This window comes from Urocitellus parryii, chromosome 1, assembly GCF_045843805.1.
Source record: "Urocitellus parryii isolate mUroPar1 chromosome 1, mUroPar1.hap1, whole genome shotgun sequence".
Classification (NCBI taxonomy): Eukaryota; Metazoa; Chordata; class Mammalia; order Rodentia; family Sciuridae; genus Urocitellus; species Urocitellus parryii.
The window spans coordinates 199,247,403-199,266,718 of record NC_135531.1 but is presented as its reverse complement, the minus strand read 5'-3'; the positions used below and the strand labels follow the sequence as shown (position 1 = coordinate 199,266,718).

The 19,316-nt window shown below is 31.9% G+C and overlaps 1 protein-coding gene across 1 annotated transcript in view; it reads right to left on the bottom strand.

Annotated features, from left to right (window-relative positions):
- Arhgap15 (Rho GTPase activating protein 15) overlaps positions 1 to 19,316 on the bottom strand; it is a 366,446-nt gene that overhangs the window by 329,721 nt on the left and 17,409 nt on the right. The gene's annotated exons all lie outside the window — the stretch shown is intronic.

Below are 19,316 nucleotides of genomic sequence, written 5' to 3'. Positions count from 1 at the left end.
AAACGCATTACTAATTACTTTCTAGAAAAACTGAGAAAGTTTCATTGTCTCATCGAAATTCAAAAATGAACTCTTTTAAAATAATATATTTATTTTAAGTAATAAAAACTGTACACTTCATAAATTTTGTAGAAATTATTTTTTGCTTAGTAGCTTTTCTTTTGTAATTAAACATTTGCTTCTTTTCTTCTTAGAAGTTGTAGCTATTGTTCTTTAATATTTTTAATTTTAGTATTACTAATATTTATTAGAATGAAGACTTTAGTAAGTTTACTAACCTAGGGATAATTAATTCATATATTTTCCTAATTTATTTTGAAGAAAGCTTTTAATGTAATTATTTGTATATAAATATGCTATTTTTATTTTACATTGTAAAATTTACTTATTGCTCCTTATGGTTTTTCTGATCTATATTTTAGTTCTTACAACTGAATCACTTATCCAGATATCAGATTTTAACTCATATTTCCCCATTACTTTTTAATATATTTTTACATTTGCATCCTAAATTCTTCTTGGATTTGCTTTATGAGTGTTTGAGTATATATTATTTTGATTTTTTTTCTAAAAAATAAATTTGTTATAGAGAACTATGTATTGGATAATCCTTCCCTTTTATGCTGGTTTGTGATTTTCTGTCATTGTTTAGCTGCATGGTCTTTTGGAGGTATCTTTGTATAGTCACATGACCTTTCTCTTGATTTGTATTATTTCAACCTTTTTTCTTTAATTTTTTTTCCCTAAATATCACAGGGCATGTTTTCCCCTTGTTACTCCTTTAAAAAAAATTGGGGGAAAACTATTTTTGACTCTAAATTTTTTAAATGAGTTTGAGTATTTATTCTCTTTTCCTAGAATATCCTACAAGAATTTTGATAATTCTATACTAACTTAAGGAAAATGAAAATTTTGCAAATGGTAAAACTTCTTCAAATATGAAGTATAGTTCCCAATTTTAATGTTTTGCATATATCACATAGTAGACATTTATAGTTTTATTTATATAGACACAATTTGTCATAGGTGTTTGGAACATAATTTTCAAAGAGGCATGAAAAACAAAAACAACTTGAGGGTAATGTATATTTTAGAGTAAAAGAAAAACTATGATTCAAAAGAGGAAAAAAAATAAAAGGCTTAGAACAAGTAAATGGAGAACACTTTTTCTACTGCATTAATTAGCACACGGCCTGATATCAACATCCTGAATGAAGGAACTCACTATTCGCTATGGCAAACAATTCTAAAATGCACAATGCACAATGTCTGTAAATGACTCTAAGCTAACAAGGTCTATTAGAGTAATTTAATCCAAAGACATGTACATTTTTTGATAATGAAAAATAGAGCTCTCAGCCAGGCATGGTGCCAACCTGTAACAGCAGCAGCTTGGGAGGCTGAGACAGGAGAATCTCTTAGCACGTTAGTGAGTCCCTAAGCAATTTAGCAAGATCCTGTCTCTAAGTAAAATATAAAATTGGTTTGGGATGTTGCACCCCCTAGATTCAATCCCGAGTGCAAAAAAAAAAAAGCCCTATCAATACTCAAAATGGCACCATTCTTATTGATCTGAGTGTTTTATAAAAATCATTGCACATAAAACCTCTGTCAGTAGCTGCAAAACTGTCATGTAATTGTAGATTCAGGAGTTTACCTTTCTCCAAAAAATCTGTTTATCAACTTACTATAAATTCTTCATAAACCGACTTTTTAGTAGTCATGAAATATTACATCATTTGAATACATCATATCCCATTCTCAAAACGTGAAAGTATTGCTGTAATTTCTTTTATATTCTGATAATGTCTCATAAAACAAGAGTCTGAAAGTTTGAGTACAAATGAAGATAAGGCTGTTTAGCTTGAGACGAGATAGCTCAAGTATGAACATGTAGGCTCTGCTGATAACTCTTCACTTGGATCTGTGCCTGCTGTACACAAGTTTGAATTTTGGACAAGTCACTTCACTATCTGGTGCTACAAACTCATCAGTACCTAGACCAGTCATGATAGAGTAAACCAGCAATGACTCTCCCTGGAAGGTAAATTCCACAAGGGCAGCACTGTTTCCTCCTTATTTATTGCAGTGTCCCCAGGACCCTGAATGGAGTATAGCTATAGTAAGTACAGTTATGTGCCCCAGAAGGATAGATCAGTCAGAGGCAGACAGCATATACAATGGTGGTCCCCTAAGATTATATGGTCTCATGACATCATAGCCATCTTAGTTTTGTAAGTCCACTCTATATGTTTGTACTTAAAGACAAAGACACCTCATGACACATGACTAGAACATGTGCCTGTAGTTAAGCATCCCATGACTGTACTCAGTATTTACTGAATAAATAAAAAACATAAAAAATACAAGTCATTGTCTTATTTGCTATGAGACTAAGTCTTCTTCTCCTCCTTCTCCTTCTCCTTCTCCTTCTCCTTCTCCTTCTCCTTCTCCTTCTCCTTCTCTTTTTAAACCTAGATCCCATCTTGGAAAGGAGACACAGGAGGGCAGACTTTCCAAGAGGTTATATCTAAGAAAAGTGAGTTAATCATAACTGGCAAGTGTCAGAATTTTTGGTTTTGTTCTTTCAACTCTACCTAATCATAGAAATGGGTGATCTAGGGGGAAAAAAGTGATGAGTATAGAAATATTCTTTTTAAAGCAAAATTTCATTTTTTCACAGTCATTTTTTTACCGCATTACCATTATCTCTATCAAATCCTATTTAGTTATAGAAAATCTTTTAGTTATAGAAAAACCAATCCTCTATCATAACAATCTCTTTTCTTGTTCTTCTCTTAATTCCTCAACATCTTAGCTTTTCTTGCTATTACCCTAACGATTTAAATGATTTCTCCTAAGCCAAATTTTCCTTTGAGTCACTTCTTAGATGACTTAAAAACTGACATATGTTTACATGATATCAACAATTATACAAAGATCCTCACATTTGCATACATTGTTTCTCAATACTTAAATGTTCATACAATAAATATACCTTTATTTACAAACTTCCTATAAACAGATATTTAACTTGGATACACTTAATATAATTATTACACTATGTAAAGTAAATGCTACAACCAACACTTCACACACACACATGCGCGCACACACACACACACACACACACACACATATATATATTTCTATAAGTGCAAGCATATGATAGGTTCTCAAAAGTGGAAGAACAGGATCAAATATAATGGACACTTAATTTTAATAAATTCTGGCTGTGTGGACTCTAAAACTGCAATTACACTAACAATGAATGAGAATCCCTTTCTCCAACACTCTATTAAAACTCGACATTATCAATCTTTTTAGTGTTTACCAATATGATAGGTGTCCCATTTAAGGTTACAATTCCCACATAGTGATGTTAAGTCTCCATTCTATAGCTTATTAGAAATATTTAATTATTTCATTTTTTACAATTATTTTCCAGTTATATATTGGTATGTTTCTTTTTCTCTAAGGGTGTGTTGTATTTGTCCTTCTTGTAAATACATATTTTCCTAACTGCCATTTCTTTTCTATTACTTATTCACAGTGTTTTTTGCATTTTATATTCATATATGTCAGTTTATTTTTCCAGAATAATCTATGTCTATTGTTTGCACACTACTTTTTAGAATCAGGTATTGAATTTTAACAAAAGCTTATTTTTAAAACATTGAATGACATAATCATATGGTGTTTCTCCTTTAATGTATTGTAGTAATGCTGTAGAAAACTGATTTTCTCATTAAGGTATTATATGGACTCTTGAAATAAATATTTTACTTAGTCAATCGGATTTGATTAACATCATACCATAATTTTGCTTGACCTGCCAGTAATTTTCTTTTTGGTGCTCTCCATGTTTTATTGTTTTAAGGTTATGACACAATCACAAATATATGAATAAGCTTTCCATATTTCTACAAGGAAATTTATACAAAATGGAGACTGCTCAATCTTGAAAAGTCTGTGGATATGCTTCTATAAAAAGTGTTCCAGGTACTTTTTAAGACACAGATACGGGCTGGGGATGTGGCTCAAGCGGTAGCACGCTCGCCTGGCATGCGTTCGGCCCAGGTTGGATCCTCAGCACCACATACCAACAAAGATGTTGTGTCCACCGAGAACTAGAAAATAAATATTAAAAATTCTCTCTCTCTCTCTCTCTCTCTCTCTCTCTCTCTCTCCTCTTTCACTCTCTCTTTAAAAAAAAAAAAAGACACAGATACTTCATTTCTTTTAAAATGTCTTCCATAAAAAGTTCTATATTCAGGTTTTTAATTTCTTGAGTTAATCTGGAAGTTTAAATTTTCCTAAAAAATAATTCCTTTTATCTTGATTTTCTGAGTTATTAACTAGGTCTTTTTTTCAAATTTTCATGTAAGTTATTTCTTATTGGTAGTCATTTTTTCAATTTTAGCAGTCTTAATTTCACTTTTTTAAGAATTGTCAAATATTTTAAAATTTATCACTTATTTTTTTAAGAAACAAGCTGCAATTTTGCTGACAAAATTGCAACATTTATGATTTTCTCATTCTCTGCTTTTATTTTTAGCTAAATATTTTATATCATTTTCTTTGGATTTATTTTAATTTTTAAATTTAATCCCTCTTATCTTTATTATTTATTTGTATATTTTCTAAATATATGAATTAAAAAGATAAATATTTCTTGAAAACCTACTGCATATTCTGTTTTATTTATTGATGTATTTTGTTGTAGATGGACAAAATACCTTTATTTATTTATTTATTTTTAATGTGGTGCTGAGGATCAAATGTACTAGGTGAGCACTCTATCCTTGAGCCCCAGTCCCAGCCCTGTATTCTATTATTATTATTATATTATTATTATTATTATTATTATTATTATTAAACAAAATTGCTAGCAATGGTTAACTACCTCCAGATGAGCTTTCTGCTAGAACCTCCCACCCCACACACTTCTATTTGAAAACATTGAAAAAAAAAAGAACTGAAATTTATTGGGAATAAAGTTAAAAGATCTGAGAAATATGTAATTGGAGTTCCAAAAAGAAAGGATCCAGAGAATGGTACAGAAAGCATATGAAGCAAAATTTCAAAGGGAATAAAAGCCCAGAGGGGTGTACTTATAATTTAATCTTGTTTCTTCCCTTGACACATTCTGTTTTTAAAAGTTATGGATCCACACTGAGACATTCATCAGAGTTTAGGGCAGTCTCACAAAAAAAAAATTGAAGTTCATGTTCACCAAGATAGAGGGGCCTCAAGGCCTTCAGCAGGGACCCTGAAGGATTATGCCTTAAAGTAGAGAACAAACCAGAAATGCTCCAGTCCTCACAAATGCAGAAACCCAGCATTGAAGCAGCTTAATCTCTACTTGGATTTAAGTTATCTGCTTATAGTACAAATTGCCTGACAGAAATAAAAAAAAAATAAACATGATCTAGAAAAAAATAAATCATCTGAAGTTATCTCTATAATTATCATACGTAATATCATTTAAAAAGTAGATTTGCAATAGATAAAAGATCCACAACAAATAGAAAAAGTGATGAAAATGGACTCAAAATAAATCTAAGTAATTTGATTATTAGATATAATATTTTCAGGAAATAAACAGAATTGAAGTTTGAGCATAAAATTGGAAGAGACTTCCCTTTGTACCATATTTAACTCATTTCTATTTTGTATTTCTGAAACAGAAAACACCTCTCATCTATATAACAGGGGTTTTCCTAATTGACCTCCCTGCTTCCATTCCTAGCCCTCTCCACTCAATTTCATTATGCAACTGAGAGAGCAATCATTAAAAATATTAATAGGATCAAAGACATCCTATGGATATTGCAGCACCATTGGTAATAGGTAAGATATAAAATCCACCTAGTGTTCTTCAGTGAATGAAGAGGTAAAGAAAATGTGGCATATATCCACAGTAAAATATTATTCAGCCATGAAAAAAAGGAAATCCTGTCTTTTATGACAACAGCAATGAATCTTGAGAATTTTATGTTAAGTAAAATAATCCAGATACAGAATGATTAATACTGCACCCTCTCATTTATATGTGGCATCCAAAGTTGATTTCATGCAAGTGCAGTAGTGATTCCAAGGCTTTCGGGTGCTTAGCAGGAGGAGGAAGGGAGAAGTTAGTCAAAGAATACTTAATCACAATTAGATAGGAGGAATAAGTTCAAAAAAGCATAGTATATATAGCCAATGACAATATATTGTATTCTTGAAAAATGAAAAGAGTGCTTGTTAAGTATTCTCATGACAAAAATAGTATAGTATCATGTCACTTCTCTGCTCAGAACAACTGAATGGTTGGAATTGAAACTATCATAGCCTCAAAGGTTTATATGACCCTAATGTTGCCGACCATATGGACTTCTTCCACACTGCACTCCTCATTCTGACTCAGCTGCAGTTGCCTTCTAGTATTGCCATTCAGTCTTTGAAATGTGGGTTGCCTCTCAGGAATACTCTGGATTTCAAATGTCCCTTTTATTTAAGATTCTGCTTCCATCTCACTGTCTCAGAGACGCCTTCCTTGACTAATGTCTATCATGCTCAACCTCCTGTCCATACTTTATTTCCCTTACGTTTATTGACATATTATTGATACTTGATATTTTGTACCAAGATGTAAACTCCTTTCATACAGAAAAATCTTCTTAGTTACCAATATATTTCCAGTTCTTAAAATAATAGTATCTTGATAAATATTAATTGAATGAGACAATCAATTTATTCAAATGTTACAACCAAACAGTGTCATACATACTTCTCTTTTATGTGCAAAGATGAATGTACAGGGTTCTTATATTTAAAAAAAATTGATAATAGGAGAGAAACACATAAACAATTAGAGATCAATATTATAACTATAATAAAAAGACAAAGTCCCTATCATAATGATGGAATTTTTTGCTGTTGATTTGGTGGTAAGAAATTGATTTATTTATATGTCTTCACACAAGCAGTGGATGATTATCCTAAATACTTTTATTCAGACAAACACTTTCATTTAAGTTTAATGAATACAGAATAAAAGATAAATGGTTCTTGATATATGTACCATTCCATCGTCTTTAAAGTATATGGTTTTAAAATTTTCTAATTAATATGGATTTTCTTACTACATTCCCATTTCCATCATCATTATGACTGAAGCCATTGTGCTCATGTAAATCATTATCATCATTAAAACCTTGCCCTAACCTCAACCCATACTTTATATTTTACTCAAATGCCACCTTTCTGAAGACTTCTCTGGTCTTCTACTTAAATTTCCATTCCCTGCTTGCTGCTCTAATTTTCTAGTTACCATAGCAACATATAATGCACTCTATGCTTTAACTTTTTATTGTTTTGCTGTTTTCAACCTCTCCAAACTAGAATGTGTGCTCCCCAGGAGTAGAATGCTTCTGTGTTTGTTAACTACTACATTCTAGCAGATATCCTAATACTTGGCATAAACATATACTTGGCTTGAAAAAAAGTAGGTGCTCAATTAAAAGTTGTTGAAGGAATAATCACGTTTTCCCATTTTCTTCCCTCTAGGATTGAATTTTAATATTGTGTTCATAATATAAGCAAATGGTGACACAGAGGTGGGCATATTATAATTGATAATCATATAGATCACTGTTAGTGGATGAATATATTAAGCAAGTATATTTACATTGGTACCCCAAATTTATAACTATCCACATCAATAGTTGACAAAATATTACCAAAACCTTCAAAATTACCAAAACAAATAAGATTTTAATATTACCAAGAATATTCAACTTCATAATAATTCATCATGACATTTGATTTAAATTGCAAGTTTCCATAAATTAAAAGTCTGTTATGTTTTAGTTTTCTATATATCACTTTCCAAAATTATCTATACTAATACTGAAATCAGAATGATTTTTGGTTGTATTTAAATGACTAATTTCAATTTCAATTTCATTTAATTTTTAAAATTCAACATCTACAAAAGTGGATTTCTGAAACTCAAGTGAATTTCTTATTCCACAATAGAGGAAATTAAGGGTATACTTATCATGTGCAAAGTACCAGTCTCTGTGTTGGGGGATATATAGGTAAATGATTACAATTCTTCAGGGAATTCCTATGATATAGAAATTTTGATCTTAATCATGAAACCTTAACAAGAAGCTCAATAAGTTTGATTAAATATGTGGTTAAGCTTAGTTAAAGGACCATTGGAGATATTCCCTTGTGGAATTAACACTTCTAATATGACTGTGTCTCCACTTCTGTTTCTGACATAAATTAATAAGATTCTATTTGGTTAAAAAATTCTCTCATTAGTGTCCCATCAAAAATAGCACCATTTGCCTCATTAAATTTAATGAGGTTGTTGTTGTTGTTGTTGTTGTTCCATTGGTAGGTGTGGGTGTGTGATATATGTGTCAATGTGTTAGACTTGTATCTTTAGAGAACAAGCTTTACATAGGCTGGATTTTCTTGAAGCTAGCTATTTCTAGAATGTGGTGCATGCACCCTAATGGGCTCAGTACCCAGGTAATATATCTTTTACTTTATTCTGAAATATAAAATGTGCCAGAAATCAATGCATTTTATGTCAAAAACTCATAATTAAATGATGGCCACATCAGAATATTTTATAATTTATATAATATATATAAAATATGAAAATCACTAAATCAATATTTAAAGGAGAAAAAAATGTGTGTTTCTCCTTTGTCTGTAGTCTCCGAACAACAACAACAAAAAAAACCTCAAAATAATGAGGAGAATTAACTAAAGCTACCCTTAATCCATCCCCCGTAGTTGGAATTTTATTTTGTGAAAAGCTAAAATATTATTTTACTATTATACTGATTAAGTCTTCTGTTTTCAAACTTATGAAAATTAACATGTGATTATTTTAGATGTATATAAATTCTAATTAAGTGCTACAAATACCATCTGTATTAAAGAGGACATTTCTATTTCCTTTTAGCAATTATCAACAAAATAGAGGCACTTGAATACATATACAATATGGATACATTTAAAGAGCATATGTAATGTCTACAGAGTTTTTAACCCACTTGAAATTATTATGGGCAAAAATGATATGAGAACTAGTCACATTCAGGGAAAATATATAAGAAAGTAGATTTCAGGACTCTTTCATCCAATCTTGACTTTCAGATGGGATTAAATGATTCTTAAGAGATAATAATTTGTTCTCAAAAATAGCTGCAGATTTGGATACATGTAACCTAAAGCTGGAAGAGATTTTAAAAGTCCTGTCCAGAGTTCCCTGTAAGAAAGGTATAGAAGTCCAGAAATATGAAAGGGCCCAAATATAGCCCATAGATTAAAATGAAAAGAGAGTAGAGAAGGAGAGAGAGAACAGGCAGCAGGCAGAGGAGGGCTCAAGGAGAATTTAGCTACTTTCTCCAGATTAAGTACTATGGGTTTGAATGGTACCTTTTCTATGCTAAAATCTGTGAGCAAAAGCATCCCATCTGAGACTCATGAACAGATCTTACAATTTTGACTCTAAGAGTAGGAAAAGAAAAGATAAAAACTAATTAGAAGTAATGTGAAAGGAAATATACATTAGAAGAAAAGTTATTACAGGAACTAGGAGAAATGTTACATATCATATTTTATAACTTTAGAGAAAAATGAAAAATTGAACCTATTAAAAGAATAAACATTAATGGTAAAGGACAGTATGCCAAAAAATAAAATGAGAATTTGCAGACTTCAAAAGTAAAATAAAATGTTACAATAAAAATTATTCCAGAAATTAAAACACATTACAATGACAAAAAGTAGAACAGGTATAATGAGAAGGTTAAGAAAACACATTGTATAAAAAGAATAAGGCTCAAAGCTCCTTTAGAGAATGTTGGAGAAATTTAATTCAAAATGGTTGAATACAAGTGTATTTCTTTTAATACTGGGAATTGAACTCAGGGGCACTTGACCACTGAGCAACATCCCTAGCTCTATTTTATCTTTTATTTAGAGGCGGGGTCTCACTGAGTTGCTAAGCACCTCGCTGTTGTTGAGGTTGGCTTTGAATTCATGATCTTTCTGCATCAGCCTTCAGAGCTTCTGGGATTACAGCAGCTGGGACTGTGCCCGGCAGAATACAAATTTTAATTCTACTCTACTGTCATATTCTAACCATAGCCACAAAAGCTAATATCCATATGAAGAATATCCAAGGATTTTTTTGTTTGTTTGTTTCTATTGGTGGATGAAGAAGAGAATATTAAAAATTATCTTGACTCACTCAATGGTAACAATTTCCAAAGCTCAACATGGATGAAACTAGATCAACAAAAACAAAAACAAAAAAAAAAATAGTCATTTAATTTCCTAAAGATAGAATAGAAAAAGAAAAAAATATGACCATCTATGGTTTAAATTTTCACATAAAATCACAGAAATATCAAACACTTCATCTTAAAAATTAATTTTCCCTTTAATGAACAGAGCTTATAAGATAGAGCTTAAAAATTAAATGTATCAATATAATAATCATAAGAGACAAAACTAAGAGAAGAATGAGGCTGAACATGAAGGATGCAAATTTATGCTAATGAAATGTTATAAAAAATGCAGCACATCCAATATCACGAAAACAAAAGAAATTCTAGGGATAAGCATTAAATTGTGAGCCAAACATTTCTATGTTTCACCAAAATAATATCCTCCTTCTGGGAAAGCAGCTAGATGTAGTAAACTCTTGAATGGCCTTTTAACATTCCCCTGAACACTCCTCTCTCCCCTTTCCCCAATACGTAGCCAAAGACATGAAAATCTGAGGACCTAGAGGAAGGACCTAGAGGAACTAGAGAGGGAAGACTCTGGAACCCCTGTAAAACCGCATAGTTCACTGCTTTACTGAGAATGCACTCAAGCAACTATGATCAAGAAATAAACTGCATCAAGACACAGAATCCGGATTCTAATGTTAAGGTGTATAATGCTATCCTAATAGAAGTCCATCTTGCTAAACTACATTTTCATATAGAATATGATATAATAATGTCAGATTATATAGCTTAAAGTACTCAAAGCAAAAATGATTATACATATAAGAACAAATTTGAAGATCGTTAATATATTTGCTTGAAAAAAATCAGAGACATGAAAATTTGAAGAACAAAATGATACAAACAATGATTGACACATCATAACAAAACAAATAAGAATATTTGAAATATTTAAAGAGATCGACTACAGATTAAGCCACAACAAACATATCAATATATCCTCCAAAGCCATATCTCTCAACTACAGAGTTCTCCAATTAGAAGTTAAAAGCAAACAGGATATCTGAAAAGAATTTTTTTTCTATTGAAAGTAATAACATGTAAAGAAATAGAAAATACTCTTCTAAAGTTTATTTGGGTTAAATGCATATTAAAGCTAGTATTATAAACTCTTAAATATGAACATCAGATTATAAAACTGTAGGGATGTGATCAAAACACTAGGTAAGAGGAAAATTCCTTAACTGAGGTTTGTTCATTTATGAAAGATGATAGATGTGAAAAAATGGTCTCACATTGACACTCATTATTAATGCAACTGAAATAATTCAAAATCAAATGGAACAGAAAAATATTCAAGATCTCACAGGTGAACATTTTCCTTCCTTGTTTTATGTATAGATATGATTCAAGTGTTCCAGGAAATTTTTCCATATCATTTAAATCCTAAAATTTTTTCTTGTAAGATTACCATATTTTATGGCCAAAGAAAAATCTCTTGGTCCTATAGGCAGAAGTACAAAGTCATTTATTAGAGGGGAAAAAAAACCTGGCTTCAGACTTCTGCATATCAATAGTCATATTTAGAGAGTATTAGAGAAAGTCTAGGAGTCAGAAGAAACAAAAGCATTACTCAAGTACTTTATACCCACTCAAGTCTTTGTTCACTTAAAAGGCATCAGAATGACTTCCTTGGGCAACATGGCTATCATAATATCTATGTTTTCAACAAATTCAAAGAGTTGTAATAAAATATTTTCAAGTGATCAAAATAAATGAGGATTAATCCTTAAAGTACAACTGAGAATTAGAGTGACAGAAGAAAACAAAAATATTGTCAATCTGATGCTATAAAAATAAAACTAAAATACATGTAGATCATTGATGACCAAGTGGGAAGAAGTATACACATTTATCATATTTCATAAAAGGCATTTGCTTAAATTGATGAAGAAAGTACTAAAATTTATAAGAATAAATGGAAGAACTAAATCCCGTAAAGGAGGAAATGATAAACACAAGTGATAGGCAAGGTTGAATGAAGACAACAGTTGTAAAGCAGATAAACAAAAACCAAGAGAACTGCTCATATCTATTTTTTTTCTGTAGGAAGGTAAACCTTATAAGGTGGAACTTAATAAATTAACTTCCCCAAATATATTCGTGTGTTGCACATTAACTTGGTATAAAATCCACTGAAAAGACTGGTTTGTACTACAAGTTATCTGGCTAGGGATAATTCTATTATTCTGAAATTTATCTTGATTTCCCACAAATTATCTACATATTGCAGAATCACTGCAAATCTAACATACAGATGGTTTTCACATAGAAGTTGTACATTTTGATAATATGAGTCTCATCTCAGGTAGCTCTTGAGAAATTTCATACTGTATATCCCAATAGAATCTGTCTATACTTTAAGGCATAATTTCTTTACCAATACCTAAGTAATACAAACTTGCATTAATTTTTAAGAACGTGACCATGAGTCCCCCGCTTGCTTTTTCTTTTTTCATTAGGTCAATTCAGTTCACCAATAATCATCAATGCTGTTGCCCAATGAGGCATCCATCTTTTTCACTTGCTCTATTCTACAGTTTAAGAATATTCCCTGGCTTGTGCCTAACCCATGGTAGCAACTTATGAGTAGGTACTAATGAAAGAGTAAATGAATCATGACTTCATATTTCATATTTTATTTAAGTGAACAAAACTATTTAAACAAAATACTAATAAATAAAATTTTAATGGAAATTACATATTCAGCCTCAGACATTTATTTTAAAATTAGGATTAAATAATGCTTAAGGTGACTAATAGGCTTCTGAGAATAGTATGCATTTTTCTGTTCAATGAAGTGACAGCTAAATTTTCAGTCTATAATTTGATTCCATCTCTGTCAACACATTTAGAATCTAAGGATCTCTATCAAATTTTTGTTCTTCAATTAAAATTTATTAATTGAATTAATTCCTTAATTCACTGGATTGGACAAGGAGATGGGAGGAAGAGAAGGGACATGGGAATGGGAAAGACAATAGTGTGTTCAAATTTGAACACATGACCAGTGTAATTCCACATAATGTTTAACCACAAGAATGGGAAGTTACACTCCATGTTTTTATGATATATCAAAATACATTCTATGTCACATATAACTAAAATAAAATTTCAAAAATAATGATTTTTTTTAAATTTCCAAAATCCCAAAACAAAACAAAACAAAAAAAATTCTTCCTTAAAATGTGTTGCCTTCCAGAAGACCAAGTAGAGAAGGAGAAGAGGAATAGAGGAGGGAGGAGGGCAGAGAAAGAGGATGCATTGGGGACAGAGTGGAGCCAATTATATTCCATGCATGTATGATTATGTCAAAATGAACCCCAGTGCTGTGTATAACTACAATACACTAATTAAACACTAAAAACATAGAAAGTGTCAGCTCTGTATTGTCATAATTCTTTCAATGCCACCATCATCTTTTTTCATCTTTTTTTTTTTATCAGGTCTTGTTCTACTGTTTTGTTTTCTACGTCTTGTTTGTCCCTAGTACATCATCATTTATGATTCGTTTGCCCTCAAAAGTTCAGAATAACCAGTATATTCCACCTTCTATTTACTCACACCAAGGTTTGCCCCTGTGTTAACTCTCTCTCAATTCCTTGATCATTTCATAGCTTTAATGTAATAGCTGCATCATGTTTCTCCATAATACAACTCCAAGACCATAAAAGGTTAAGATGACAAAGCTTCTGAATTGAAATTGGAGAAATTTCAATATACTCTTACTTTTTTAAAAAAGCTCCCACTTTTTTTAAACCTTCATATACCAGTACTATTTATGTGATCCTTATTCTACAGCTCCCAAGTGAGTTTTGTCTGAATAGTTGTTACTGGTGAAACATTTAAGTTCCATTTATGTTAGCTTTATGTGCTCAGAGTAGAAACTCAACAATAATAATGAGTGATTTTCTGGAATGGTTATTTTATGAAATTTGATACAATTTGCTTTTAAAGTTAGACACACATACACTCTATGTGCACACATGTGCACTTGCTCACATGTGCACACAAACATATACACACCTCCCCTGATATTTCCTGAAACTCTAGGTTTCCTTTTATGGTTTTAGTATCTCATTTATAATAAAATTTATCTTTGTATGAGCATAACTTCCCCATAATCATGCATTATGCAATTTTTTTCAAAGAAGTTTAGGGAATTATTATATTTTTTCTTAGGTGGTTTTATATTTGTTTCTTGTTTGCTCCTTAGTAACAACAGATATATTTTTGAGAGTAACAATTATCATTCACTTCTAATTCCCACAATACTTAAGTCTATCTATGAGTTAGTGATTAGTAACTGAAAATTGAGTTGATAGTTTGAAAATTAGAAGAAATATATTAAGTCCCATGAAAGTGAAGCATGTGCACTGAAAGAGGTCCACAGGAAATCATACTCAGGGCTTTAGGGAGGACTGGCTTTGGCAAGTGGAAGGTTGGGAAGAAAATGGCAGGCCTAGGTATCTAGAATGGCACAGCGTAGAAATTATCAGTCCTATTATTTTCAAGGCTCAAAAATTTTAAAAAATATAATTTTGGTGGGAAAAAATGGTTTGAGGATAAAAATCACATTATTTACTTTCTTTAAGAAGATGTTAGATTTACTCCAAATATAAAAATTTCTTCAGTTCAGTCAACCAGGTTAAAGTTAATTGATGGATTAACATTCCTTTGTTTCTATCTAACTTTGAATAGCTTTGCATCTTGTTAATTATTATTTTTAATGTTTTTTTTCTTGAATCTCCATTTAAATCTTCGAGAAACTAGCTTTAATATTTGTGATTAGGTTGACAAAACTGTATAACTTTAGGATTATTTGTTCTACAAGAAACTAAGTCCTCAGGAAGGCTGTCCTCCAAAAGTCTCTCAGCCAGGTAGACAATTAAAAAATAGGTGAAAAGAATATTTTCACTGAGGTCCCAAAGTGGCCTTCAATTAACAAAAACAATCGGCTGATGTTTCTCTTTTTGATGCCTGGAAACTCTGTGCAGTGTTTCTAGTTTTTCCTTCAATCAGCCCAACATGAGACTTTGCATCAAGCTGTGATTTTGTAAATTTTGTTTTAGTACCTATTGGGGCATCCTGTGAATCATGGTCTCTTCATCTCTGCATTCTGGGGAAGTGCATACAGACCAGAAAGGCTTGGGCAATTTCTCATCTCAAAATATTCTCACCCACCCCCTTCCAATTTGGAAAATAAAATTAGCTGTGAGTTTTTATCCCAGGGAACCACATATTTTTGAAACAACAGAGTTTTCAAGTCCTGAAGAAGGGTGATTCTTTTGTTTTCTCTGTCACTAATAAGCCATTTCCTTTTGTGAACTCAAAAGAAGCTAAAATCCTCACGAGTACCTTAGCTGTTTTCTATTTTTCCAGCTTCAGTTTGATCTGTAATGAAACAACAGAATATTTGTCTCTCTCTCACTGTCTCTCTGTCTCCCTCTCTCATCCTACATGCCCTGACTAATAAGTCAATCCTTTTGTTGAGGCCTAATAAACTTATCTTGTATTTTTTATATCATTGTAATAATATTATATGGCAGGCAAAAATATAATGATAAATGATAATTTGCCAAAAAGATTAAAAAAACACTGAGGTGTTACCTATCAAAAGTTCTCCTTCTGTCTGTGATGCAGCACAGATTGTGATCGTGACAGTAAATCTGGTGCTATTGTTAATGCCATGGCACTTGGGTTTTTGGCTTGCTTTAGTCCAATCTGTGACATGCTTGTGAATATCTTTCTTCTGTTCTGTCTGTATGGCATATGGATTTCTGGGATACAACGTCAGACCTATCCACATAACAAGTGTTCAGAGCACCTTATCATTTTAAAAAGCCAATTACTCAAAAAGACAAATGTGAAATGTTTCACATTTAATGATGAGCAAATCTGCAAAACAAATGCAATTTTGCTCGTTCTAAAAAGTTTAGTTTAACTGTAAATATTGCAATGGAGTCTTGCATGACACACACCACCAATAGGGAAAAGCTCATTTCATACATATTGTATATCATCACTGTCAATTACATCTGCACAGGATTTAAAATGAGGGTGGTATAAGTAATTAGAAATAAAGAAAATAGAATATTCTAAACTACAAGGCTCTGAAATCACTGTAAAAATGTCACTGCTAACATTGAACACTCTAAAAAAATATTTTGAAAGTCTCACCCAAAAAACTGAAAACTGCATATGTCTACAGAGGTAAAGGTCACTCATGAAACACTCAACAACAAAAAATACCAATTCATTTTTTAGAAATATTTGTCAATATGTAAAGAATGTTTTGTACATAAGTTCTCAGTTACTGTTGAATCAGTGGCTGTATGTAATATTCCCACATGGAATGATGTCCTTTCAAATACTTTAAAACAAAGGTTTAGTGAAAGATTTTATGGGGACATCTTGAGTGCTGAGATTTTATGCATGGGAAGTGCACTAACAAAAAACAATAGCATTAGTTTTGAAACTGATTTATCTATTTATACTTTTCTATCTATTTATGATGAAGACAATAGCTCATTCATAACTATACTTCTATCTCTATCTACCCTCTGCTACCTAAACAAAACAAAGATGAGACTGAAAAAGAAAAAAAAATCAATCCTACTCTTCAGCGTCTACCATGTAGGTTATGTAAATACAGTTGTCACATTTAAATATCTTTACTCTTTTTTTTTTTTTTGCTTGCACATTCTTTAAACCTTCTTTTAAACTGTGAACACTGGTAACAGAATATTATATGACATGAGAAATGGAATGCACCTGGCACTGGTAATTTTAGAAGAAACTAATCTCGATATTTATAACATCATTTAGCAAGCAGAACAGTTTTACCAGGCTTGGAATGTTGATATGAAAAAGTTCATTTAGTTCTTGGACTTTCATTCTCCATTGAAATGTAGTCAAAATTCAGAAAGTCTCCAATCAGCTATTGCATAGCAAACACAAAAGAGCCTACAGGACTCCTCTACTAGTAACTGAGATGAGACAATACCCTTTGATTCACTCTATTGTATTTCATATTAACTTTTTGTTATCCAGCATAGAATCTGAAAAAGAAGAGTTAAATAATAACTCCATACATTAAAGAAAGATAGGAAAAATTAGTCAACCATAATATTTTTGACAGTATTTCCTGAAAATAAAGGCCTCACCTAGTATTTACTTATTCTCTTAGCTACTGTGGGTTCATTTCAACTGGATGCATATACATTTTAATTTGAAGTGAATTGGTATGATAATGTCCATAGCACTTGAAGGTTTTGATATTGTAGTCAATAATCTATCAGGTGATCTCACAAAGGCACTTAATTACAATACAAAAGTAATGATTTTGGCTGATTTTCCACTTTGTGGAAAGATTCAGGGTCTAGATAAGCAAACCAACAAATAATTAACCAATATTTTTGGCCTTTTCAAAGTAATAAAATTCGCTCTATTTACAAATAAAATAATTTGATATAAGCCTCCCACTCTTCTCTTCCAACCAATGTACTGTATTCTTTCCTTACACTGAGCCTGAACAACTTGAAATATGAGGAGTTGTGTAACCAGACCAAATTCTCATAGTAATATTTGATTTCTAACAGTTGGGGCTTAAAATAATGTAACAGGGAAGTTCTTATACTAAGGCACTCATCTCAATATTTATATTCATAGCTTACACAGAAATATTTACACAGAGGAAAATGATGATACTCATGGAGCTCTGTCAAGAAGAAACCAGCTCACAGAAGCACCAAGGGATGTAATCTGCACGTGAGTGTGAATCAAAGCGACACTGAGAGTCTGAACAGCTCACCCTTGCCTAGAGTCATGCTGCAACAGGTATTTGTTTTCTAATCTGTTGCTTATATCTGTACTTCCAGTGATTTATAATTAAAGGTCACAATAACATTTTGAAGATAGAAGGAAGACTTAAAGAACACCTTTCCACTAGTGTCCTTATTTGAGAGTGGAAAAAATGTAGACAGAGAAGGACTGAGGCGGTGTCTAGGAAGTACTTTCCTCAAGCCTTGGGCTGAGCTGAAGTCAAATGTTCTGTGCTGGTGTGAAGGTTGCCTCACTTGCTCTGTGTGCTACTCTAGGAAGTCTCTTAACCCTGTTAAGAGGAAATTTTCTCAGCTGTAAAAATCTGGTGACCCCTATTTTACAGAGGTATTAGGAATGAGGTACCTGGGAAAACCCCATAAACCACAATGTTCTCCACAAATACACTGTAGTGTTGTTCTCCACCTCACTAGGGACTCAGTTTTAGTTCCATTATTGTTACTGCTATTATTTTGCCTTGCCTATCCTACAGGTTAAAAACCATTAAACAGCACAGGGAAATCAGTGGGTAAAATTCCAGCTTTTATAGATAGAAGCACAGCTGCCAAGGAAAGCATATCCTTTCATCTTAATGTACTTTGAGACTATCTGAAACGGTTAATACAGCTTGGACCCATCTTCTTGTTAAAAAAATTTGTCCAAAGGAAGAAAAAAGTAATAATGGTATAAGGAATAATTATGACAGCTGCAAGCTTCCATAGTTGCCTCCACACAGTATTATTATTATTGGAAATGCTATCTGGACAGTACCTGAGTCCATAAAGTATCAGGTGTCCATTTGGCAAGAGAAAAAGGAAGGAATCAGATCAACATTTTATAAGTGGCTTGCATTTTTTTTTTGCACCTGTTATTCTACAATTTCTTTCAGTTATATTTCAAAACACTACAGTTGGGATCTCCTTGCCAACCTGAGATGGCATAAGCCTGGATAACAGAACAAAATGTGAGAAGGTCCTTCTGTCTTTAACGCCTGTTCACCAGTGAATCAGCCTCCAATTAATCTGTTTCTTCAGTAGGAGTTTAATAAAAGTCAAGAGCACACATGTTCAGGCTTGTTTAGTATTGAAGCTGTGTTAACATTATCTGTCTAGCCAGGTCAAAAATCCTGTGTAATTAGATGCCAGAAACCATTTAAAAATTTTTAAGGATTTTTCAATTTAT